This window comes from Argiope bruennichi, chromosome 2, assembly GCF_947563725.1.
Source record: "Argiope bruennichi chromosome 2, qqArgBrue1.1, whole genome shotgun sequence".
In the NCBI taxonomy this organism is placed as follows: Eukaryota; Metazoa; Arthropoda; class Arachnida; order Araneae; family Araneidae; genus Argiope; species Argiope bruennichi.
The window spans coordinates 76,139,840-76,166,842 of record NC_079152.1 but is presented as its reverse complement, the minus strand read 5'-3'; positions in this window follow the sequence as shown (position 1 = coordinate 76,166,842).

Sequence of the window (27,003 nt, the reverse complement as noted above, 5' to 3'; positions counted from 1 at the left end):
AATAGAAAATGTTTAAAATAGAAATTTCAGTGCCAAGGACATATTCTGATTCTCATTGCAATGAAGCAAAGGGAATCACAATATGTATTTATCTTATAATTTGCTTATATTTATCTATTTAGAAATATTTACTTTATACCTGCTGTGAAGTTACTGATACTTAGCGGTATCTACATTAAACAGAAAAATGTAATCGAAGTAAGGCTTTTTATGCTGTATTCTCAGTGTAAGCTACTTTCATAATCGGCAGTTATAATATATATTTCCTTCCATCCCATCTGCACTGTTTTTTTTTTTTTTTTTTTTTTTTTGATGGTGCTGAATTATTAAAGAGGAAAATGCAAACTAGGGTTAAAAGTATTTGAAAATAACGGTATTTTTAATCCTGTCAACATCATTATTTGCAGGGTAATTATATTAATTTTACTTAAATTAAAAGGAACATTATATTAGAAAATATTTAAGATACATAAATATATATATATATATATATATATATATATATATATATATATTTGTCATTGAAAGTATTTCCTTTCATTAACGTAACTTTTAATGCCCCTATTATCAATACACTTTTATACGCCTTAATATGAAATTCACTGACCGTTATGAAATTCACTAACAATTAGTAAGGAATAAGCTAGTTATGAAATTTTACTGTGCTTTCTGAAATTAAAAGAAAATTTTTCACAAAAATAATAATTTTCGTTATTCCTAAAAAAATTAAAACCATATACAATAATCTAAAGTAATAAACAAATGAATTTATTTTTGATCTATCATGTGAAAATAATAAATGTAATATATAAATATAATAATAATATAATAATATAAAATAACAAATAGCCATTTCAAATTTAGTTGAAAGCGTCATTTTTTAAACGATCGTAAGGAAAGTTTTCTAATAAAAGTTATGATTATTGTTCTAAGCTGTTTGAAAAAAAAAAAATCAAGATAACTTTTATTTTTTCATATAGAAAATAAATGCTTTAATGTAACGTCTTGATCCTTTATCAAGTGTAATTTCTTAATACAAAAGATAGAGTATGCTACTCAACATATAACTTTTAAAGTTTAAATAAGATTTTAATTCAAATTACAAATGTTTAATATACTAAGTTTTGTGTAATATGTTTTAAATATTATATTTTAAAGAATGAATTAATCAGTTCTTCTTTTCATGAATGGCAATAATTTAATCAACCAATTCTTTTCCATATCAAATTCTTCAGAGTTCAATTTATTTTCCTCTTTTTCCCTTATTGAACGTTGAAATATAGCGTGCACAAGTAGGCCCATTACGTCACTAATTTTTGTTCTGTCATTGTCATGGGGGAAATAATATTTTGTTAATTTTTATCCAAAATAAATTTGTTGAACCCTAAAAGTTGGAAAGAAATTTGAAGTCAGAGGCCATTATTTTGTGGTTTTATGCCTGAAATTTATCCTTACTTTTTTCGATAAATTGTTAAAAATAGTGATATATTGGTATTGGAAAGTAACTTGACTTTTCTGAGCAAATACACGAAAACAATTTTTCACTTTTTCAGTATTAGCCAATTTTTTAAACAAAATATGTTTGAAATATATATAATTGAAGCTCAATAATCGAAATTGATTTTTAATCACATCGAAAGACACAAAGAAAAAATATATCGATTTATTACCAGAGCGAACTAAACAATTCTTTATTGCCTTTCTCATTGAATATTTGCGGAACATCACGTGAAGGATCTTTATTTCAGGAGAAAAAATCCGTTTAAACAGAGATGTTTATTTTACAAGCGAAAGAAAAAACACAATAAATCCCATTTCCTCTAGAGACTTCGAGTAGAAATTGGTGTTGTTCTTTCTCTGTTTTAGTTTTTTTTTTTTTTATCCCTGTACTGCAAGAAAAAATCATTTGGAAATTGGTTTGATATTAGTAAAGAATTCATATATTAAGTAAATCCAATAACTCTTATTACATAGTTCAGTGTAAGCAATTTTATTAAAAGAAAATATTGTATTAAAATGAAATTATTACAAACGTTATTTGAATTTAATGATAGAAAGCTATTTTAAACTTTATCGGAAGAATAATAAATTCAATTATAATCAATTTCAAATTGAAACGCATGGTATCCTATAGCTTCATATTAAAATAAATTGAGCTGATAAATTTCTTGATTAAGTAAAAACTAATTAGCAAAGATCTGACGAAAGACATTTTTAAAAATTTTCACGAATAATTGAACTGTTCGTTTCTTTTTTTATATACGATATCATTTATATTTTTTGTATATGACACCTCAAGGCAAATTTTATGCATTATTTGACTGTAATGTCAATATTTTAACTGTTTACTTTACTTTCTAAGAAAATGGACAAATTCATAAAAGCTTAAATGGTAAATATATATTTTCAAGAACTGTACTAAGTACGTAATTACTAATTATTATTAATTATTGGGACGGTTTTAATATTACAATGATATTACTAAATCATATTATAAATTTAGTAAGAGATGCATGAAAGCGATAATCAAAAATTTGAGATCATGGTTGCTTTACAGTTGCATCAATCAAATTTAACGCATTCTCAAAATTATTACTTTTAATTTTTGACTACAAGGATGAAATCAAAAGCCATTCCGCAGAATTTTATATTTGTGCTGTAGTATAATACATGTGACGATGATACATAGTTGCGTTTTCCGTGTCTTACGATCGAGAAACAATTCTAACAAAGAATCCATTGGTGTCACGTAGCTGACTGAACCTGGTGTGAATTAAAAATTTCTCTCATCATATCACAAACAGGAATATTGCAAGTTTTTTCAAAATATGGCTAAATTCCTGCGTGTAAGTGTAGAAAAAATTAAAAATAAAATGTTCCATACTAAAAACATTAAAGACATTTCAAAAGTAGGAAATGTTTAATATGAAAGACAAATGCATGTGCTGGTGGATGGGTAGATATATGTGTGCTGGCTCTCTAAAAGTAAGACTGATCTAAATCCACTAAATATAATATAATTTCATAAGGGTAAACAAACACATCCGATTCCTTTTAATACTTAAATTGAAATATCTGAGAATTAATCTTCTGGAAACCAAGTGGGGATTCGAATCATGAAGGATCACTTGACATCATTCAGTGAAGCCATTGTAAAAAATACATATTTGCTTACCATATCAAATAAAATCCGAAACTCAGCTTTTAATATATTTATACAATATATATACAAGAGCTGCAGTCATCGAAAAATTATGGAAACATTTCAGAAACAAAATGATTATCTGCATTTAGAATACGAATCCGAGTTCAAAAGGTTCAATTGAACTTTTGAATTCGAACTAATCATTTTCATCACTACAGTCACAATATTCATATGACTTTTGGAAATAAATTAATTGCAAACCAGATTTCTTGTTATTTTTTTTCTTCTCTAAGTGTTCTAAGAAACAAAGCACTGGTTACGATTGGCAAAATGTTTTGTTTCATCATGTTTTTCTCTAGTTATTCATCATGTTTCTTTGCAAAATATAGTTTTGTCTTCTACATTTTTTTAAAATCAACTTAATACTTTATATGGCATATTATGATAGTCTTCTAGCTAGCTATTAATTGTTTTTTAGGCCATTTCAAAATCTTGAAGAAATAGCCTCCTTCGAAAAGATTCGTTCTTTTTATTGTTCAAATACTCGTATAAACACATTAAATTCGTTGGTGGCTGCTGTATTAAACAATCCATTATCATTAATCCATTAATGTCCGATATGGATTAGTCAAGTTTTTTTTTTTTTAATCTTGGATATCAACCAAGTTTTAACAATAAAACTTTGCTTTGCAATTCTTTAGACTTTTCTGAAGTGGCAAAAACCTGATTTCTCCTTTGAAGTATCATGGCTTGAGATTTCTTAGAATGCTATTTTATACAGATGGGGATATATAATATTCTTGAATTAAAATATAATTTTTTACTAATTTATTTAATTTTGATCGAAAAAAACGAACGCGATACCTTCAGAATGTATAGTAAAACAGCATACTGAAAGCATATTTAATCTCTAAAATTAAATCTTCATCAGAGACTGGCTTGGGATTATTTCATGACCTTCCACTTAACCATTCCAAGATTGAAAATTTACTGAGGTTTTATATTTTCATGATAATTTACTCAAAGTACTGTTGCCAAAAAATTTATACCATTATAAAATTTTAAAAGTGTTATTCGTTATTATACCAGTTTAACTTGTCTAGACGTTTTACCTAGCATTTTGCCAAATTTATAAATATATTTTATATAATTTTTAACTATACAGTTAACCTTTAACTGGGGAAGTGCGGTTTGTCAGACCTCTAATGATGGACTTTCGGTCACCCCTATTCTATTTTTAGATCAATTGAATGGATTGACCCTGAAGTTTTCTATTTCGTGACCTTCACTACACATGCACTTTTTCAACCACTTTCAGCTGAGGTTTTTTTTAAAATAGTATTTCAGCTATTTCTTTGTGCGACATCATTAAGACAGCACCTCCCTTTTAATGCTCCAGTATTGTACAAAGCTTAGCAGGTGGCTCTAAAACTTTGTCCTCACAATATCACTCAATCGGCTGATCCTCTTATGAAGCAGAGCTCCAGAGACTTTTAAATGAAGCAAAAAGTTATTTTAGTGATGAGAATAATTGAACAGAAGAGTTTTTCGATTAAAGCTCGCATTCGATCGATTCTGATATGTGCGTTCAAACATAATTAATATTTCTAGCGATAATGTACCTAAAAAAAATTATAAAATATATTAATATATCAACAGAAATATCTGCAGAATTTATAGGCTGATTTTTATACTAGTACTTAACCTGTATGTTTAAAATGCCCTCGAAAACCGTGCTACGAAAATCACATAAGCCGCTAAGAAAAGGGTCAATTTTATATTTTATATTTTTCATATAATTGTTGAGTTTTTAATTATATTGTTTTCTATATACCTTTGTATACTGCAGAAATAATTATGATGTAAAAGTAAAAAGAAATGGTTTTTTTTCAAAAATATTATTTGTTGTAACATGTAATTTAAGTAGAAAATGTGGGTTCCAACGCAATTACTTTTTTCAACGATAATATATTTTGAAAAATTTCTAAAACATATTTATATATCAATAAAAATATCTTCAAAATATATTTGCAGATTTTCATACGAATACATTCATTGCAAAATTTAATTTGAGTGTAAAGTAGACCGCATCTCCCCAGTTAAGTCCCAAAATTTCAACTCCCCAATTAAAGGTTAATTATTGCTAAAAATCCAAATCCGTTACATTTGTTATTTCAAATCACCTTTATTGTTATAGTAAATAATAATAGCATAATTTTCTTTAATTACGAAAATCCATGTAGAAATGTTATTATCATTATCTACGCAGTTTATGAAAAGATTAAAAAGAGTATGCCCCCTACCACAAAAAACCTTCAATTCGAAGACATAATCCGGACACTTAAATGCTTACTTAATGTAGTCGACTCCATTAAGTATACACATGCGCAAAACAAAAAAATAAAGGTTAATATAAAAATGCGATTTTAATTCGTATTAAAAATGTGATGATTAAACTTCCGAAGTGATTAGCTTATCGAAGAATCCTAAATATCAAGTTACGCAAAAGGAATTTAATTCAAATTAAGAGAAATCAAGTTTTCAAGTTATTCAAAAGCTGCAAGATTTTCATAAAAAGACATAATTGTGCAAATGAAAAAATCATATATTATTTGATTTAAAAAATGCGTAAATGATATTTTGTCTAACTTGAATATAAACAATGGGATAAATAAGATATTTTTGTAAGTTGCGATTGCAAAAATCTTGGCTATAATTTTCCCGTTTAAATCATACATAAACAATACTCGTTTGAAAACTTCAATGTGAAAGAAGGTAATTCTTCAGCACTTGCTTCACACTCTGCTTTTATTCACGTTACTATCCACCTCGATAACTATAAAAATATATTTAATTTGAATATAATATCATATTCTATTCTAATCTAATCTAAAACATTCTATCACTCAACTTTTAATGCTGCATTTAGTCCAAGTATGAAAATACTCTTATTGCTGATGCATTTACGATGACTGAATCCCCCCAAAACGAGACATTTTACTTGAGGAATGCAGAGAACTTTGGTAATTGAAGAAGGATTGGAGAAAATCAAAATCAGTTTATGAAGAAATAAATACTTCCAGTTTAAATTTGCGATAGCTTTTACACAAAAATAAGCTAACTGGAAATGGAATAAAGTAAATTACAAAGGTAATATTTTTTCTGTGATTCATGCTGATGATTTCGAAGATTTTAAGTACTAACTAATAGTTATTATTTTTACTCAATTTTAGGATATTTCGTGTTTATTTCGAGATGATGCTCACATAATATGATGTACATTTTCCAATTGAACAAAACCTAAACTAATTTCGTGAGCTAATATCTTATTATGGCGCTTTTGTTTTGTTTATTCTGTAACATGCATGAACTAAATACCGAAACATTTTATTGAAATCATTAAAATATAGTAAAATGGTTTTTAAAGTAATAATTGTATGTATATAATTCCTTTATGAAACAGAAAATTACTAATGATATACGTAATTATTTAAAGTCAATATCGAAAAAATGACATTTTTAGAAAATAATTCAAACAGGGCCAGAATTTTATCATTTGAAACATCAGAATTTCAAAACAGTTGTTTTCTTTAAAATTATATGTAAAAAATATGCAGTCAAGCATAGGCTCTAATGTATACTTATATGATTTAAATATTAAATATTTTATTAATTATTCCATGTCAGCATAAAAATTATTCATTTATACTAATACCAAGAAATTGATAATCTGAAAAGAAATATATATATATAAACAAACTTAATTTAAGACCCTGGAGACAGGTTTTTATCCCTTTCAAATCCGATTTATATTATCAACAGTTTATATTTCTAGCTGAAAGTTTAATGCAACATATGAAATATCTTTAAACTCTATTATATTGCAGTTGTGGTAAATATCCTCTAAAATTTTAGTATAGTTTTTTTTTTAAATCATTCTTCCTTTTCCCGTAGAGAAGACTGAATAAAGGAAGAATTCAAACACATGACAATGAACAAGAGTATTGAAAAAAATCTAGTTTTACTATTATAAAAATTCTACGATGCGTTAGTGTTTAAATTTTTCGTAAAAATTTCACCGAACGAGAAATGAGAAACACTAAAAGTAAAAACCAAAAAATCTCATTTCCTTCTTTGTCTTTTAGAAAGAAACGGATTTACTTTTTTCTATTTATCAAAGAAAAAAGTACATCGTATGGAGTAAAAAGATTTCTGTTTTTATGTTTGAGTGATAAGATAAATCGAATTACAAAAAATAAAGAAATGGAAAAACATTCTCCACCTGTATTTGAAACTTAGTATATAATTGAAAATTCGCGAAAAATACATTTATGAACATACTGAAGCAATTTCCATTTTATAAAAACATTTATAAGAAACATCGAGATATGTATTAAACGGAACAATATTTTTTATACAGCTAAAAGAAATATCATTCAAAAGGTATAAAAGTTTAAAATGTATTACTTTAAAATTCTTGATTTATTTTTTGATCATTTTAATTAGATTTATGGTTTATAGTTATTTTATGCCAAGAGTAATATTTTTAATAATTTTCATAATAATAGTTTTAAAAAAATAGAAAAGAATAAAATCGAAACATAAAAATTATCCAAACAATATTATATTGCAGTTTTTATTATTTGTTATATTAAAGATAAATATCCATATAATCTTCATAATACAGAAGAAAGAAATTTTAAATGGAATTATTGTAGTAATGATTCATTTATGCTAACAAATCATGAGTCGTTCCATCATGTTTCAATCTTTTGCATTCAAAATATAATGCATAACAAAATTTACATATGATTTCTGTCAATTATCTCCAGGCATGTAACTAGGCCTTGCCGCTGACGTTCAATCATTATTCACGAATTATCGCCACATTTATATCTAATGTCCCAAGTCAAATTTATCAATCTCTTTTATTGATATAAATCGGGTTAGATGCATCGTGAGATAAATTTTTTTCAAATCGTGGTTTTTGATATGCGGTTGCTGTGCTTATGGTGTTAGTATTACAGTTGTTGCATCAAAATGTCTTCTGTTTTGTTTAGTGTGGATTGCTGTATACGGAATTTTGATATAACGACAACTACATGCTGCATCTGATGTTAATTGGTAGTTGTCCTGTACTAATTATTTCACTTATGTATACAAATGGGACAATGAATTTCGAAATTTCCCTTCATTGCGCTGATAATCATTCATTTTCAACATTCATCAATATGGTAATTGGCGTCTAGAATAATATCCCTTTTATTCTAAAAAAAAGTGGCAATTAAACGTCATTTCTTTAATATTTATTGTCTCATTTAATATTATATAAGATAATTTAAAATTTGCTAATATATCCAAAATTAATGATATTCAAATCTATATATATTTGAGTAAACGGACGAATGGAATTCAGTCTAATGTAATTATAGAATTTTTGATAATGCAAGTAGTAATTATATTGTTAACATCAATAAACTAAAAAGAAAAAAATATATATATTAAAATCCTGAAACGACTCGTATGTCTTAAATTTTAAGGATGAAAGTCAATTCTTTACAGAAGAGATCATTTAGAAAATGAACTTTTGGGTGTTGGAAGCATCCAAAATTTAAAGGGTTTTTTTTCCTTGTTTACATTTTTAAAATAGTTTCCGAGAAGAAACTACCCCCCAAAAAGATTAAGAGAAGAAACTACCCCCAAAAAGGATTAATTTTTTCTTAATATGTTAATGTTCTAAATTGAGTTTACTTGCACATATTTACTATACAAATAAGACTAATACTGAAATTGAAATCTTTACGCTCAATAGATGCCTCTACAGCGCCAAAAAATATATTAATTTTTCACCCCGGTTTTTAGAAATTCGGGATGAAAAACATGAAAGAAATAAATACTTAATTTCTAAAAAAAATTAATAGATATGTCATGCAAAATAAATAATCAATATTGTCCTTTGAAGCATCCTCAATAAGACAGATACTCTATTACATTTATTTTTGATGACCATAAAAAGGGATCTTTCCAGAACCATTTTTAAAATATTAATTACAAAAATCTCCACTATAAAAGTGGAAAGTGTGTGTTAGTGTTCTACAGTCCAGACCGCTTGACATAGAGCTATTGAACATGGTGCGTATATACTTTGAAAAGTGGAAACTTTCATTTCATATCGATTTTTTTAAAAAGCATTTAATTATGATTTTAATTAAAAACTAAGCAGGATCTGGCATTTTCAGTAATAATTTCCGAAAATATAGCAATTCAAAACCGATTTTGATTATTTTTACTTCATATTAAAACTTTAAAAAAATATCTTTTCTTTGCACGCATTAATTCAATTTTAAAAAAAAAAATATTTTTTAGGCTCATTTTACAACAATATTTCTCAGTAAAAGCTAAACTTAAAAATCGTTTTCATGGTGGCTACTCACATTTCATCCCGTCTTTTTTTTCCCATTTTTGAAGATCAAAATATGAAGACGTAGCTTTCTTTTTTTTTCCCTTATTGAGTCTGCTTTATTATGAAATATGATTTTAATGAAATTTTAGAAATTTTCATGTTTTCATATTCAAGATTTAACATGTCTAATTAATGTTAAAAAATGTTTTAAAAATATTTTTACTTTTAAATACTGTTGTTCCTTATATTGAAATAAGTTTCTGCATTAAAATATAGTTAGAAAATTAGAGAAATGAACTGAATAAAGTAATGCTTCTTATACATTACGAATAATATATGCAGAGTTTTTTAAAATGGTTGGTGGTTAAGTCAAAGGGGTTTTCATAAAACCCTCTAGGTATAAAATACACATGAAAAAGAAAAAATACTATTTATTGAAGATTAAAAAAATAGCAGTCATTTACAAATAATTATTTACAGTTAAAGGAGTAAAAATTAATAAGAAATATTAACTTATGAAGTATTAAAAACAATTTCCTAAAAGGCTTTGAAAGCTTGATTAAACGAGTTGCCAAGCCCTGGTCCTTTGTCTCTGATTGAATATAAGTTTCGAAGTGTCCTTACGGAATAGCAGCAACTCATTCGCCTCGATTCCTTTCTGGTCATCGAGAAGTAGAAGCTTGCGCAATTAACAGCTTTAGTGATTACTGATTGGTGTTGCCCTCTGAGAGAGGCATAATACATTAGTAAATACAAATAAGCACAAATAAGACATTAGCAATCATAAATTTCTATGATACACGAATATTTGCACAAATATTTCAGAAAATGTTTAAATGTGATAATAAAAATAGGAATAAATTATTTATATAAGAGTCAAAATTTTTTATTAAAAATCGTCTACATTTTATAACGATATTGCTTATATTTTTAAAACCGGTATTTCTATTTTTTTAATTTGCACTACTTACGGAAATATATTAAATTCGAGAATATTCTACTGCATTTAATAAACATGATGTAACTATGAAAATATTCTCTCAATCTATTTATCTTCTCTGAATACTCATCCATGCGAAACGCAAAGGGATATTCAGTGAAATCAGTCTGGTGCAACTCCTTGCTACCTGCAGCAGTTTGGTAACTACGATTTAATATGCTGCAACACTAATTATATAGTTCCGCTACTATAATTGCACCGAAAGCCTCGCTTCCAGGCTCAAGTGTGGGAACTAATGGTCTAATTAGCAAAGCTGCTGACATCGTTTAACAGAGCATAATCGCCAATTAATAAAACATAATTTTAGTCTGTATGAATATTATCACCATGATTTTCATATTTATGTTGAGATGTATTACCATCAAATACATCTATTATAGAAGTATAAAAATGTTATTTTCAGGTTATTGAAAAGAAACTGAAAATTTGAACCTTAAGTGAATAATGTGACTTCAATCATAATGAAGTATAATGAGTTTGGTTTAATAACATTAGGATATAAATTATTGTTGAAAATGATCAAAACTAAATTTTTTCTTTCTAAAATTGTTTAATACACATTAAATTTTGCTACGATTTTTTTTCAACTTTTATATATGATTTGAAAATTTTTCATTTCGATAGATTTCATGAATACCTCATATTAAACATCAAATCTATAATAAAATACCGATGATATAAATTTCAGTAGATGTATATAAATATTTTGTTATTTTTCGAAGGAAAAATAATTTTGTATTATTTAAATTTTGTAAATTGTAATAAGCGTTAGTTTTAGTGTTTAAAGATATTAGTTTTGCTAACAATATATTTGGATCAACAGATCCAAAATAAATTGCATCTTATTAAACCGTTGATTGGCTTGTGGCCAGTTTTGCCTATACGAGGGGCAGATGTCATACTGACTCGCCTCCGTATAGGGCACACTCGGTTTACTCATAAACATTTACTCTTAGGAAAAAATGCCCCGAAGTGTCCCACATGCCATACTGAATTAAAATTTTATCACATTTTAATCCATTGACCGTCAAATACCCAGCATCTGAATCTTCATAAAATGAACGTTATCATAGAAGGAGAAAGCACTAATAATTTTTACATCGCAGACGATCTTAGGACAATTTTCAGAAAACGATTTATTACTTTTCTGCCAATTTTAGAATAGTAATAGAAGTACGACTTTCTACGTTCGAGTCTTTACAGAAGTCATTCTTTGGGACTACTTTTTACGTTCAATCCGGTTGAAGGGTTAATAGACTGTCCGAACTATAATCATCATCGCTCTTGCTACTTTCATTCATCTCATGTAACTCTTTCAGAATTGCTGGGAGAGAAACACCATCCAAACATTTTTAACTTTCTGAAAGCTATCGGCTTTTTAACGAACATTTAACTTTTTAACCGGTGTTTGGAATTTTATCATTTAATTTTTTTTTAACATTTCAACTGCTGTTATGTTTTAAGTGCTGTTATATAATAACCTTTTCTATAAATAGATTTTAAACTTTTTTTTATCGCACGTATGGCGCAGTTTGGCCGAGATTGGCCCTTGTGCCAAAAAAATCCAAACCAACCAACTTTGCTAAAAGTAAATTAGTGCCACATGCGCAGATTAAAAGAGTTATCAAGAAAATGCATTGCATAAATAGTTCTCAGTTTTATTAACCTTACTCAATTTTCTGCCTGTTTTGAAAAAAAAATGCATTTGTATGTTTAATCATTATTTTATATATATTTTTCACATCAATAAGTCAGCTGCTTTTTCCCCTTCATGTCAAATATTATTTATATTAATATTAATATTTCAATTATTTTTTGATGATTTTAAGACTATTTTTATTTAATAATACAAACTTAGAGTTAGTTGTAAAATAATTAGCTACTCTAATTTATTTTGAAAACACATTAAAATTATTTAATTTCCTCAAAATGTTCTTGGAAAATAACTAAAGGAAAACAATCTTTTCGAAAAATATTTCTTATTGTTCTTTTTAAGCATTTAGGAACTCATTTTTTTTTTCATTACAAATAATTGTTGATATGTTTAGCAGTTAAAGCCTCAAATGGAATTATTCTCAACCATAAATGATAACAATTTTAAACGCATTTTCCACAAATACGATTATAAATATTTATATAAGAAAATTTCATAAAAATATGTTCATCTAATTTCATTATTATATATATGCTTTTTACTTTTAAGCCCTTATTTTTTAAACCCAATATTTTATTTTCACATTTTTGAAAAAAAAAATAAATTGTTTCTTGAATAAAATTACAAATCTAATAACATAATAATGCACATTAAAATATGATAATAATTAGCAACATGAATAATCAAAAGCTAATTACAAAAGTTCATTGTTAAACTTAATAGAATGCAAATAAAATATTTACATTTTTTTTGAAGGATTCAGTAAAAATTCATTGAATTTTAGAACAAATAAAAAAAAGAGTGGTGGAAAATGCTCTTAAAATATAAAATACTCAAATTTAAAATAAAATGATCTTATTACTTTTAAAAATAAATTCTTAATGATAAACAATTGTGATTCCACAGTCATTTAAAATCATGTAAAGCTGCATCCCAATCTTATCTCTTTAAACTATCATTCAAAATTGGCTTCGTGTATTGGCAGTTTGTAATGTTCTTTCAATAAGAAAATTCTGTGTTTTCTTAAATGAAAAAAATAATCTATAAAACATAAAAATCCTAACAATTTCTTCAGCCCACCAAGTATTCATAATCTATTAAACTCACCATAAAATAAATCGAAAATTTTAATCTTGAAAATATAAGTTTATTTCTATAAATCAATAAATAATTTATAATATTGTAGCAATGCCATTCCTTAATAAATTATTTATGTGAAACTGTATCAGTAATTACAATAAATATGTAAAAGTTTGAGAAAAGTGAATGTGGTACTCATATTCAACAATTTTTGCATTCAAAAATTGCCGAATTATTTACTTATACTTAACTTATATAACTATCAAAATCTATATAAAGTTCTGGAAATTTAGAGGAATATTTAGAACGATCCAAGCTGTCATATGAGCGAATAAAAAATATCGATATTAAGATGAATTTTTAATCGTCAAGACACCTTAATTAAAATTTCTAAGAAATCGCTCCATGAAGTAAATTAAAATCTTCCAAAATTTGTATGTTCCAAAACCTGTAATTCAGCCCTACATTGCACCAGTGTACACACATCTTTCCAAAAAACAAAAAATATTAGAAAATTATAGTAAAAATTTAAAAATATCTTTTACAATGCATGAGGATCTATCTTTGTATTATTTAATTCCCTTCTTTCATTAATATTTCGTTTGAAGAATATAACCTCTATAAAATGTTAATTATATACATTTGTAATTTCTTAGTATTTTTTAATAAAAAAATTCATTTATTTACAAACAAGTGATAAAGCATATTGCTATCTAATTAAAAAAACAATTTTAATGGCTAAAATGCTCAATAAATATCAGAACATTGCTCTCATTTTAATCGATTTATTACTGATAAACAAATAATAAAAAGTTAAATTCCTACTTAGGTCAACAAAGAAAATTTTTATTTTAGATACTTTTTATTAAATAATTATCAAAAATTATTAAGTATCAAAAAATTGATTTTCGCAAGAATTGAACTTGCATTCTTCACCTTCACGTGAAAAATACTGAAATCCTTCCATTTTACCGATTGAGCTACTACTGTCTGTTGATTTCAATTTTCACTACAAACTGCTGAAACTCTATTTAAAGTATTAAAAATTAATTTTAATAATTAATGAATTAATATTTGAAAAAACTTTATTAACATCAAGTGTCATCCACTACAAGATTTAAAAAAAAATATATGTATTTGAACTTGAGTGGATGAATAAAAAGTACTTAGTAGTAATTCCATAAATCATTAGTAATTAATAGTAATAATTATTAATTTCTACTCAATTTACAAAATTTTAAAATTGTATTTTATAATTTTGTTAATCTATCTTATTTATGAAGAATCTTTATTTTGAGTATGCTGATGTCCAGTTTAATTACGCATTATCCAATATATTTTTCCTTGTAGAATACCAGCACAGTTAAACCAATCATGCTGTCATGTAGGTAAAGGTATTCAAATTTATGCTAATTCATTTCATATCCAAAATGTACCAAATTATTCCGGTAATTTCGCATAATTGCAGAAATTCTCTGTAATGTAAAGGGCTCAAGTATTTGTTTGCTAAAAATAAAGGTGCACATTTCCGTAGATAATTTGAATGTAAACGTATATTTTTTATAATCATCCGCTTTAAGGTACACGATTTCGAATATTTTGTTTTAAAGGAGATATTTTCTTAAATTTAATCTTATTTTCTTTGAATTTAGCTTTTATGGATCACAAACAATCACAAGTGCTTGAGTATTCTTTTTAAAGACTGTACCTTGAGAATTATAAGATATGCTAAAAAAAGGATCACAAAACACTTTATGCGAATACACGGACTCCACAAAATAAAATCTGTTTAGTTGTTACAGGAAGGAAGAAACTCCAGAAGTTTGAAAAGAATTGCATGTCCCCGGAGAAAAACACATAAGATTCTTTTATCCTCTTTCTTTCAGCTAAGAATAGACAACTAACAAAGCACTAGATTGAGCTATAGCCTTCCATTGGTTTTGACTTGTCTTCTAGCTCTTCGTCGTCTGCACTCTTGTCAAAAGAAAACATTCCTTGTTTACTACAAGCTCGTAAAAACGGCCCTTAACAGATAATTACAGGAAAGAACGTAGAAAGCTAACTTTTGTGTAACGATTTTATCTATTAATAATTATTTAATAAGAAATAAGGTATAATTATTTGTTCCTGTCTCGTTTACCATGATGCCCCATAGTTTTGGGGAAAAAATGCACATGTTTTCCTTTCTTTATTGGTCTTCGATAGAAATGGCGTACACATCTTGACAAATTGAATTCTTCATGTTTAAGTAATTGTAATCTCTGTAGTTAAAGGTTAGAATTTTTAAAAAATATATCAGATTCTTGAAATGTGAAGGAGTACACTTTATTTTCTTGAAGTTCTTATATACATATGTAATATGACAGAAAATAATATTTGTACAATGATAACCGTGAAAAATTATATTTGTGGTATAGATTTAGCCCCAAGCGATGGCAACAAGCATGGGAGTGACGTGAAGCTCGCTTTTCCCCACAAGAGGGAGAAAGTTGGAAGGACTTCACGCATCAAACGTTTATGATGTTGTGATGTTTTAATTTTTGTAAAAGTCAGCCAGCCTTACTTTTTCATTATTTTAAGTGTTGTGCCATTCCCTTTCATTATAAATTAAAAATATTTAAAACGATCAAATTCTCGTCATTATTGGTTGTGAGATTAACACTCAAACCCACATATATGCAGTGAAATTTAATTTTATCTCATATTATAAAAAGGTAATATAAAATTTTTGGATGAAGTATCTGTCTAAGAAACTTCTCATTACTGAATTCGAGAGTAATTTAATTGAACACTAGAAAAAAGCACTTAATAGTTAAAAAACCGTACTTTTCTTGATAGGAGTAATTCAACTTTTTACATTTACCAATAAACAAACAAGTCCAGATTCTTTTCCTAATTGCTGAAGTGATAATTTTAAAGAACTGCTTTCGATCAATATAATAAAATGGTCACAAGGAACTTTCAACTGTTAACAAAACAATATTAAGACTGAAAATTAGATATACGATCGCATTGACTTATCACTAAAGCCGTAACAATTAACCATCTAGAAAATGTGCTTCTAGAAGGAATATCTCAATTTTGTGCTCATCCGTACCGAATGCAATGAATCGGTAAAATGGAAACGTCAGACACATCATCCTGGCCACCTGCAGCACTTTGATCGTTAAGGCACTCATTCGTTGAAGCACTAATTACATCGTTTGTCCATTAACAGTGCCGGAAGCGTCCCAGCCAGACGTACGTGTGGAAACTAATGCTATAACTAGCAACGTTGCCGATGTCGTTAACAGGGCACTTTCGCCGACTAATAGGTGGGATGTTTTCATGTTCAGGGCATAGTAATGTGTATGCTTACTCTCCCTGGACTCATGTTTCCTCATATTTGGCATGTTTATTTTGAAATATGCTCCTCATCGAGGATTGTGGGATTGCTTTTGTGGAAAGAATGTAAAAGGTATTTTTAATTCTGAGAGTAATGTCTGTAGTTATAGAAGAAAGTGTAATTCTTTTAAAAAAGAAAGTTTTCTATTTTTATGCCATAGTAAAAGTTAATTCGACTAATTTTCCTGCTTTTTAAAAAATTATTTGAGGACTCGTAACAAATATTTAAAATACATTTTCATCAACAGCAAGTTTTTAAGAAAATATCTCGTGAATTATAAAATGTATCAGTTTACAGAATGAAATAGTAAAGTAAGAATGAAAAGGAAACTAAAATTCCCGTTATTGAATTTGAATTTAGCAACATATTTTCGAAAGATGAATCATTTAGTTGAAATTATGAATCAAATATTTATTTTTATAATAATATAACATAAATATAGAAACATTTTATGTAAAACATTGTTTTAAATAAAGATAAAACAGAATTTCAAATATGGTATAATAGATTAATAAATATTATCTCTTGTGAATTTTTACAGTATGCCATAGTTTTTATTAAATTATTATAATATATTTTTTAATTATGGTTAATAACAGTCTATTTGCATATATCAGGGTTCATGTTATAATAGGGTTGAACTTTATATCATTTTCCAACAAAAAAAGTTATTCTCATCTTATTCCTTTCTTGGATTCTCTTGATTGCTGCTTGTAATTAATATTTTAATTTCTGTTTGTATCCAAGTATAATGAATCTTTATATATCAGAAACTATATTGTAATTATTCCAACACAAACAATCTCTAAATTATAGGCAAGTAAAATCGCTCACCTTTATTGTTTTGTTGGAATCTCTTTGTTTACATATTATTGATGTTGTCTCCATCTGGTTACAGCTGAAAATCTTAAATTTCTAATTAGTGCAGGTTCAGTGATTATGACTTCATTAATACGGGGAATTTAGCTTTAAGAAAAAAATTATTTAATAGTTACTTGATTACATATTACATGATTAATAATATATTTACAAATTAGAAGAGAATACAGAAAAGCGTTCGTAGGTTTGCTGCCAAAACGACAGTAAGTAACAAACCCTTCGTGACGATTGAGGGAAAGTTCTTTTCAGTCAAAACTGGTTCCAGTTAAGTCGTTGTTTCCTACACTCTCCTACCTTTGAGTTTCGTAGAGAACTTCAGAAACAAATGAGTCCAACTCAAACAAATGAACACTAGCCTATAAAAGACGGCCATATCGAGATCTTCTTGGTTCGTTCACATCTGGAACAGCAAGAAAGTCACTAGATGTAGGTGTACCATCAGGAATCATCATTTTGGATGGAGAATCACTCTTTGGGAGACATGAGATAGCAGATTTTTCACTTTGACTGATCTCAAGAGGAAAAAGTGTCTGGATTGGACGCAGAAAAGATCCAAAGATTGGTCTGGACTTCCAGAAAAGATTGGTCTGGACTTCCACGAGAGGAACTTTCTTGTCATTTACAATATATAATTTGATGACTCTTCCCAAAGGCCAATTTATTCGCCTGACGTTACTATCACCGATGAGAGCAATGTCTCCTCCTTTAATTTTAGATTCATAATGAATCTTTTAAAATTCTCTAAGATGCCCTAGATATTAGATTCTGAAACGTTTTCTGAGATCTTGACACAATTTTTGTCTGTAAAAGAATCTTTTATTCATTCTCTTAGCATATAGTTGATCTATATCCGGATCTCCTATTTCTTTTACATCTTGCAAAAACATAGCAGTTGTTAATGCTACAAGGTCTTCATTGTCTTCACTTAAGTATGTCAAAGGTCTTGCATTTATAATGCCCTCAGCATCACATAGTACAGTGTACAGTTATTCAAACTGTAAGGAGGCCTTTCCAAGAATTTTTCTTACGATAGATTTCAACATACCTATAAGCCTTTCGCAAAATCCGCCCCACCTTGGGGCTGATGGGGAATTGAATTTCCATAGACTTTTCTTTACTGGGGATATTCTTGCATTAACTGATTTCAGCTCATTAGAAGTACCCACTAAGTTGGTTCCATTATCTGAATAAATTGCAGCTGGTCTTCCTCTTCTAGAAATAAATCTTCGTAAAGATAGAATAAAACTATCTGTTGATAAACTAGTTATCTCGATGTGGACTGCACGATAAACTGCGTATGTAAAAAGTACAGCCCAAGATTTGATTTTGGTTTTCAAATATAGTGATCAGCACAAGTCAACTCCTTCTACTTCAAAAAAATAAGCATCTCTGACGTGATCTTCGGATAGTGGAGTACTTACTACTTCTAATGACTGAGATGAAAAACGTTGGCATATTACACAAGTCCTTATTACTTGACGTAGTGTCTTCCTGCTTTTAAAGATCCAATAATTCTCTCTTAAACTCGACATCAAAATCTGTATCCCAGCATGACTAAGTTCAACATGCTTTTCAAAAATAAATTTTCCGGTAACATCATGCTTTGAAGGCAGCAGAATCGGAAATATACAAGTCGGTAGATCACTTCTTTGAGAAATTTTGGTCTTTACTCTTAACAAATTATCTGAATTCAGGAATGTCTGTAAATTCTGTTTTTCGTTTCCCAAAAAACATCGACTTGGAACTTGTTTTAAAATGAACTTTTCTGAAGCCTCTACTTCTTCAAAATCTAGAGTGCCGTATTTTCTTTTTATCTGGGTTTTCAAATTTTTATCAAAATGAAAAAGATACCTTAGAAAAGTACTCTAATTGCACTGTCGTGGAGTCAGTGACAGACACAATAGACTTTCTTTTTTCGGAGTTTACAACGTCGAAATCTGGTATAGTTTCCGAAACGGGCCAATCCTCTATAGGCATTCGCAGCCAATTTGGACCCTTCCACCAAAGAGATTTCACATGTTCCTCTGTATTGGAACCTCGTGATGGAAGGTCAGTCGGGTTTAATGTTCCATTTATGTACCTACAGTCTTCAGGATTAGTGAGTTTACGGATTTCCAGTACCCTGTTGTAAAAGAACGTAGCCTAGTTTTCATTTCTTTTGATTCAATACAAAGCATTCATGGAGTCAGACCAGTAGAAGATTGGTATGTTCTTATGTCCAAGCTCGGAGACTTTTGCTTTGAGACCAAGTGCTTTTGCCAATCTAGCTCCAATAGTTCAGGACAAAAGTTCTAGGCATGGAATAGAGATATTTTTCAAAGGAGCAATTTCAAAGGAGCAAGATCTATTTCTATCTTGTATTAACTGGCCGACGTGCTATCATCAGATTCATCTCTCAAGAAGATACATGTAGCGTAGGCACACTGACTTGCGTCACAGAAAACATGGAAGAACAATTTGGAATCGTTTGCAAATTCCTCACGTACACATATTGGTATTTCAAGAGCCTTCAGTTTCGGGAACTTCATCTTCCAGCATTCGAATCTTTCAGTTATCAGCAGAGGGAGTTCAGCTCCAATTTCTAGCATTCCTGCAACAAAGATTTGGGCTCTAGAGTCACTGGACAAGAAAATCCCACGGATCAAAGATTCGATGAATGGTTGACAGGATTTGTCTTTTGTATTAGGTCCTTTATCTTCTTTCATCAAACTTATCAAATCTAGTGATATAGTGTCCTTGGACAAATTCCACAGAAGTCCAAGAACTGAAACCTTTCGGTCTTCTTACCTTTCTTCAATTTTGTCTTCAGTAGGAGAATGCTCCCATCCTCGAAGTTCAAACTTGGCAGTAGATAATAGTGCTTACGATTCCAAAATAAATCCGGCGAGTTCTGCTTTTCTGTTGACGCTGAAAACACAATTATCAATGTAGAAGGACCTCATAAGTTGCTGGGCTGTTTCCTTGAGATGATCTGGAGTGTTTTTTTAAATGAAATTCTAATGTAGCTCCATGAAGGTAAGGACTGAAGGAGATTCTGAAAACAACTTTTTGTGATACAGGATTTTGATATTTCATTCTGGCAGTAAATTAATCAAGTGAGTATTAAGGAGAACATCCGATCTTCTGAAGCGTTCTTTAAGTAATTTTATGGCGATTTCATAATTTTCTGGTAGTAACACAAATCCTTCTATGGTTCTAAGGGCAGAACCACCTAGGTGTGCTTTTAAGCAATTAAATTTACTGACTTCACTTAATGAATCATTTTCATGCAAGACTGATTCAAGGAGTTCCAAAATGAAAGATAAAGACTTGATTGCCCGTAGAATTTAGGTATCGCTAGTTTTGGCAATTTAACGTTCGATGATTCTTTATAACAATAACTTGGAACATTCAAAGAATCAACATTTTCGTTCGTGTATTTTTTTTTGTCACTCTAAATTTCCAAGTTATAATTTTTGGAGTGTATTTCACTACTTCTTTTCCCAATTTGTCCTCGGAAACGAATTTTTCAAGTTGTGAATCTAAATTCTTTAATTCGCTTGACTCAACAGAAGCTGCTCTAACTTTTCTTCTAACACATCGACATTTGCATCTTTCGTTAGTTCTGTTCCAATAATTTTACAAATTTTAGTAACAGATGTTTTCGATACTCCCCGTTTCTTTCTGCACCTGCCACTTTTATCATCTATTTTTAGAATTGAACAGTTCGGAATTTATATTCAGTAAGATTCAATAGTATATAAATTCAATAATAAATCAGTTCAAAATTCTAATATATATTTTTCAGCTCTAAATTGGAATAAACCACACCAATTATGCCGACAGGAATGACAAATAATATTCCAACACGAACAATTTCTAAATTATAGGCAAATAAAATCGCTCACCTTTATTGTTTTGTTGGAATCTCTTTGTTTACATATTGATGCTGTTGTCTCCATCTGGTTACAGATGAAAATCTCAAATTTCTAATTAGTAGCAGGTTTAGTGATTATGACTTCATTAATACGGGAGCTTATCTTTAAGGAGATTATTTTATAGCTACTTGATTACATGTTACATGATTAAGAATATATTTACAAATTGGAAGAGAAAACAGAAACGCGTTCGTTGGTTTGCCGCCAACACGAGAGAAAGCAAACAAACCCCTGGTGGCGGGGAAGGAAAGTTCTTTTCAGTCACAACTGTTTATAGTTAAGTCCTTGTTCCCAACAGTAATATTACAATCCTATTTAGGAACATAGAGCCAATATATTAAATCTAATATTTCCTTATAAATCATGTGCACATTAAAGAAGAATTAAAATTTAATCTTACCGTTTATTATTAAAAACTCTTCCATTGATGTTAACATCTCATTTTTTTAACCACATAAGGGGTATAAATTATTTCGAATACCGTTGTACGATTTTTCTAATGATGTGAAAATTGTTTTAAAAACTTCCACACATTGGAAGCAGAGGGTAGAAAAATATAAAGAGTTTTGAATAGAAATTTAGAATAATTAATTTTCAAAGTTGTAAGAATATGTTGAGGCAGGTTTGAAGCTTCTGGAATACATATACTTTCCTGTCGGAATAAGATGTCGATTATACGATCATCAAACGAAGAAACCAATTATGTAATGATTGACATCCTGGAACTTATTTCATATAAAACATATTAACTTTATTTTAATATTGTAGAATATTAATCTTTGTAAATTTTAATATTAAACACAAATAATTTATTAAAACTTTCAACTAAAAATAAAATTGACACAATCCTCATATTATTCACTGTTTTCTTCAACAATTAGGAATTCACTCCAACGTATTTTAGTTCATAACAATGTACAGTTTCTATTTATTAATTGTAAAAATGCTGGAAATTCATAACATGGGTCAATAATTTTACTCAAGAGAAACAAAAAAATGTTCAGAACTCTTCATTCCCAAAAATTGATATTCTATGCCAGACACGTTGATAACCTTAGAGAATACCAGTATTTGTTGATTCAATTTTCTAGAATCTCAAGAGTATAGTTAAACTGTCGTTTTGTCATATATCATCGCAAAACATATTTTTTGAACAGGAAAAAAAATAATTAAAGTTTCTAACGCTATTGCATTTAAATTTTATAAAACAATGTATTAAACTGGTCGGCAGTAGCGGTTAGTATCCTATATAAATTCAGGCTTGATATTGTTTAAATTTTTGTATTTCATTAAGGTAAATTATTTTGTTTTAATGAATATTTGAGTATTATTGTACTCGTTTCAATTTTCTTTCTACAAATAAATTATGTTCGTTAGTTAAAAACATTGATTCTTCTTTTTCTCTATGAATCCTAATTACTGAATCCTAATTAACATGTCAGCTGTAATTCTTCTGTATCTTAACACATCAGAGTATGATATAGTAACTAATTTTATATACCGAGATCTGTGTAGTAAAAAAAAAAATTAAAATATGAAAATTTCCGGAATATTTAATTTAATTTCGCAATATTTTCAAACTATTTTATTATATTTTACGCAGCATATTCTATGAATTTCCAACAGACTTCGTCAATGTGGATTAACCCTCAAATAAATATTGTTGCCAATTATCGACATCTAGTTCCACATAATTTTATTCTAAAACCCATTGATTACCATAGAAAATAAATCATATACTGAAGAAAAAGATAATACTTTTGGGGTGTAAATTATATCGTTTTTTTTAACCTTGAATACAGCAGGTTTTGAAATTCATTGAAGAGATAGTTCTATTGTCGAGTTTCTATAAAGGAGTGATTTATCTAATCTTATTGCAAAAAAAATTAATTTTCATTTGCTGACAGGTAAGCTATCGACGTTTGATATTTCATTTTAAAATTACATTCGATATAAGCTAGAATTTTAGAAAATACTTTTTGTTGCCAAAAGTCTACGTACAACTTTTTTAAAAATAAATATATATTATCACTAGGACTTTTTTTTTTTCATTTTTTTAACGAAAAATACGACTATTTCCCTATAATAAACGATTTTTTTTTTAAGATCAAACAAATAATCATGCATTTAAGAGCTAATAATTTTAAGAACTTTTTAATAGAAATTTCACTGATAATCGAGGTAAAAAATATTCAAAAGAGTTATATTTTGCAAAATGTCTACTTTTTCTATTAAATACGCTGAGAAAACCGTGCCCTTTTCTCTGAGCCACAAGGAATAAATTTATCTATAAAAATGCCCGACTGACGCTCTTAATATCGAGAACTAAAATAGACTATGTACTGTAAGTTGTATTAGCTGAAAGCTTGCTTTCTCTTGTAATGTATGAGGCTCTTATAGCTATTGTTTCACCCAGAGTGTAATTTTCTTAATGCATGTCTCTCGGCTGGACGTTAGTGGATGTTTTAGATTGATACATTTTACCTTATAGCATGTTTATTATAAAGAAGAATATAGCATATTTATTACTCCTGCTTATTATGGCATATTTATTACTCCTGCAGAAATGTAATATACAGTATTTGATATCGTAAATACATTTATTAAAAAAGTGCAAAATCTGAACATTTAAGATATATTTAATTACAATAATTGAAAAAATTCGTGCTGATATAGAAATTGGTATGATAATAATTCGACATATTTTTAATACTTATTTTCTGATTTTTTTTTCATACTTATCAACATAAAATATAATTGGTAACAATATCTTAAATAGTGAAAAGTAAAAAAAGGAAATTATGAGTAAGTCATACTTCAAAACGTTTTTATTATTCTTTATTTCCAAATATATTGTTTCTTTTCATTTTATAAAATCTAGATATGAGAAATTTTTTAATTCAAATACTTTTTTAGGTCCTTTTAAATGCCTTGCCATTAGGTCCTTTTAAGATAATTTATGTCTTTGGAGGCTTTTAATGTACTTACAGGACTTTGATAAAACGCTTGATGTTAAAGAATGAGTTTTCGCTTTAATTGCTATATTGACTATCCAGACGTGATTTAGGCATGTAATATTAGGAAAATATTAATTTCTTTCCGATTTAAAAAAACAAAAATGATTATATTTTTTTATCGTAAGCTGAATTAACAATTCAATAATTAACATAGTCTAGAAATAAGACAAAAAAATGACTAAGCATTATAAATTAATAAGATGTTTCGTTTACATTCGTCTATGTACACACGAAATGTCACGAATATATCACCAAAATCCTCAGAGATATGCGTTTAAATATATAGGGATGATTTCAAAAATGCAATTCATTCAATCGGGAAAAATTATCATATGTAAATATTTGTGCAAGCATTCTGTATGACTAGTTTCCGAGTCATTATTTAAAAGATATTTGGTAATCACGTATTATGTTGTTCGTATTAATAAATCAGCAATTTTAACTTCGATATTATAAAGAAAAAAAATCAAAATTTGAGAAACTGAGAATTTAAGATATCTCAGAAAAAGAATGGAATACTGAAAAGGAAAATAAAATTATTTGCTCGCAGATGTATGCACGGCGTTTTCCAGAAAAATGATATAGTTGAGTAAAGAGGAACGTTTTAAAATATCAGAGATTTAGACTGTAGGAATCAGAATGCTAGCTTAGTTGCAGAGTGATTGCATTTTTTTTCCTGCATTCCTGTTATCCTTCAAGGAAGTGTACGAGCAGATTATTTTAGCGATTGCAAATAACAGAATCCTTCATACCACAGGTAGGAACGAGAAGACGAGGAGCTATAAAAGTGATAAAGAAATTGCCATTGACTTTTTTAAATTTCAATTTGTTCTTAAGTTCGCCGTATTTAATTAATTCAAATCTCAACATTCTTCAGTTCTTTTCTTATTCTCATATTTTTCCTATAATTTTTGAATAATTGCAGCTTTATTTGCCAAGATTATTGAAAATTTTATTATTTTATCATTTTTTTAGAATATTTATAACATTTTTCATAATTGGTTTTATTCAGTTCCTTTATTGCAGGTTTTCAACTTTTACGAGGTCAAACTCATCAACCCTCGTAACTATTATTGACTAGTATTCTCTCTCGAAACCCCAGCTTGAGGTCACTGAGATCATATCTGTTGCAAGCCCCTATGGCTGATTTCTATAGAATGCTCATAAAAATAGGAACCATTCCATTGCTTACCAAAATAAAAGCGTAATTTTTTTCTTTACATTTTCTACGATAATACGATTTGCTTTCGTATATTAGAAAAATTAGATATTTAAATAACTTAAGTACTTGGCAAATTGTATATAGTTCATTTAATATCATTGTTTCCCATCATAATTCTTTGTCATAATCAGAGACAATAAAATAATAAGAATCTAAATTATTATAATGTACGTGTTTAGAATTTATAAGATAATTTCATTTTGCTACAATTATTTATAAGAATATTACTTATTTTTAAAAGATTACTCCACAACACACACACACACACTATTGCATTTTTTTGCATTATTAGACTTAGTTACAAATGATAATAGTCTGGTGTAGGCGCAATGCTTCCATTTGAATTTTTACACTCCTTTTTTTTTTTTAAGAGTCTAGGATTTGTAAATCGGAAACTAGAAATCTTTTAATATCTTCAAACTTAAACAACGTTATTCTAATAATATTGAATTAAATATTATTTGATTGGAGATTACATTAAAAATTTCCTAAACATAGAAAATAATTTAAACTATCCATTGACAAAATTATGTTGTCAGGCCTTGTCACAACAAATAATTCGTATTTAAAATATATTTGTCATACATTATTATTGGAATTATGAATACGTGTACAAATATTTTTGAATGTAAATAAAGCATTGCTGTTGAATGTGTTTCGCCACGTTTGAATATAAATAGCGAATAATCTATTGAATAAAAACTGACATTTTTCTGAATAATCCGAAGCAGAAAAATGCATTTGCAATTCAGTTTTCAGACATTTTTGCTGTTTTCTCTGGCAGAATTTGTCAAAAGGTGACATTTGCAATTTCTTATGAAGATTACAAAATTGGATTATTTTTACTATTTTATTCCTCGAAAATGGTATACGACTCTAAAGCTTAAAAGAAAATGAAGTTACATTTTTCGGTCTTCTTGAGAATAACAAACCGTCTCTAGAATACTTTAAATTCAAAATTGCAAAATTAAATCTTCCTCAAACTGACTTGCAAATTCACAGAATACGCCTTTCGAATTTTGTTTACTTATAATCTGGCAGGATTATATACGAAATAAATTTTTGCAGTATTAAAGAGGATTATTTCTAAGGAACCTTCATTCACTTTTTAAAAATTGTAATATATATGTTAAGGCAGTATTTTTTTTTTTTGCAAACGTTATTATTGAGATATTAATTTTGCATTACCACTATATACTTCGCAATTCATAATTTCTAAATAAAAATATATGCATATGGAAAAGGACATTTATTTGCATAGAAAATCACATGCAATCTTGTTAAACGGAATGTTTAAGAAA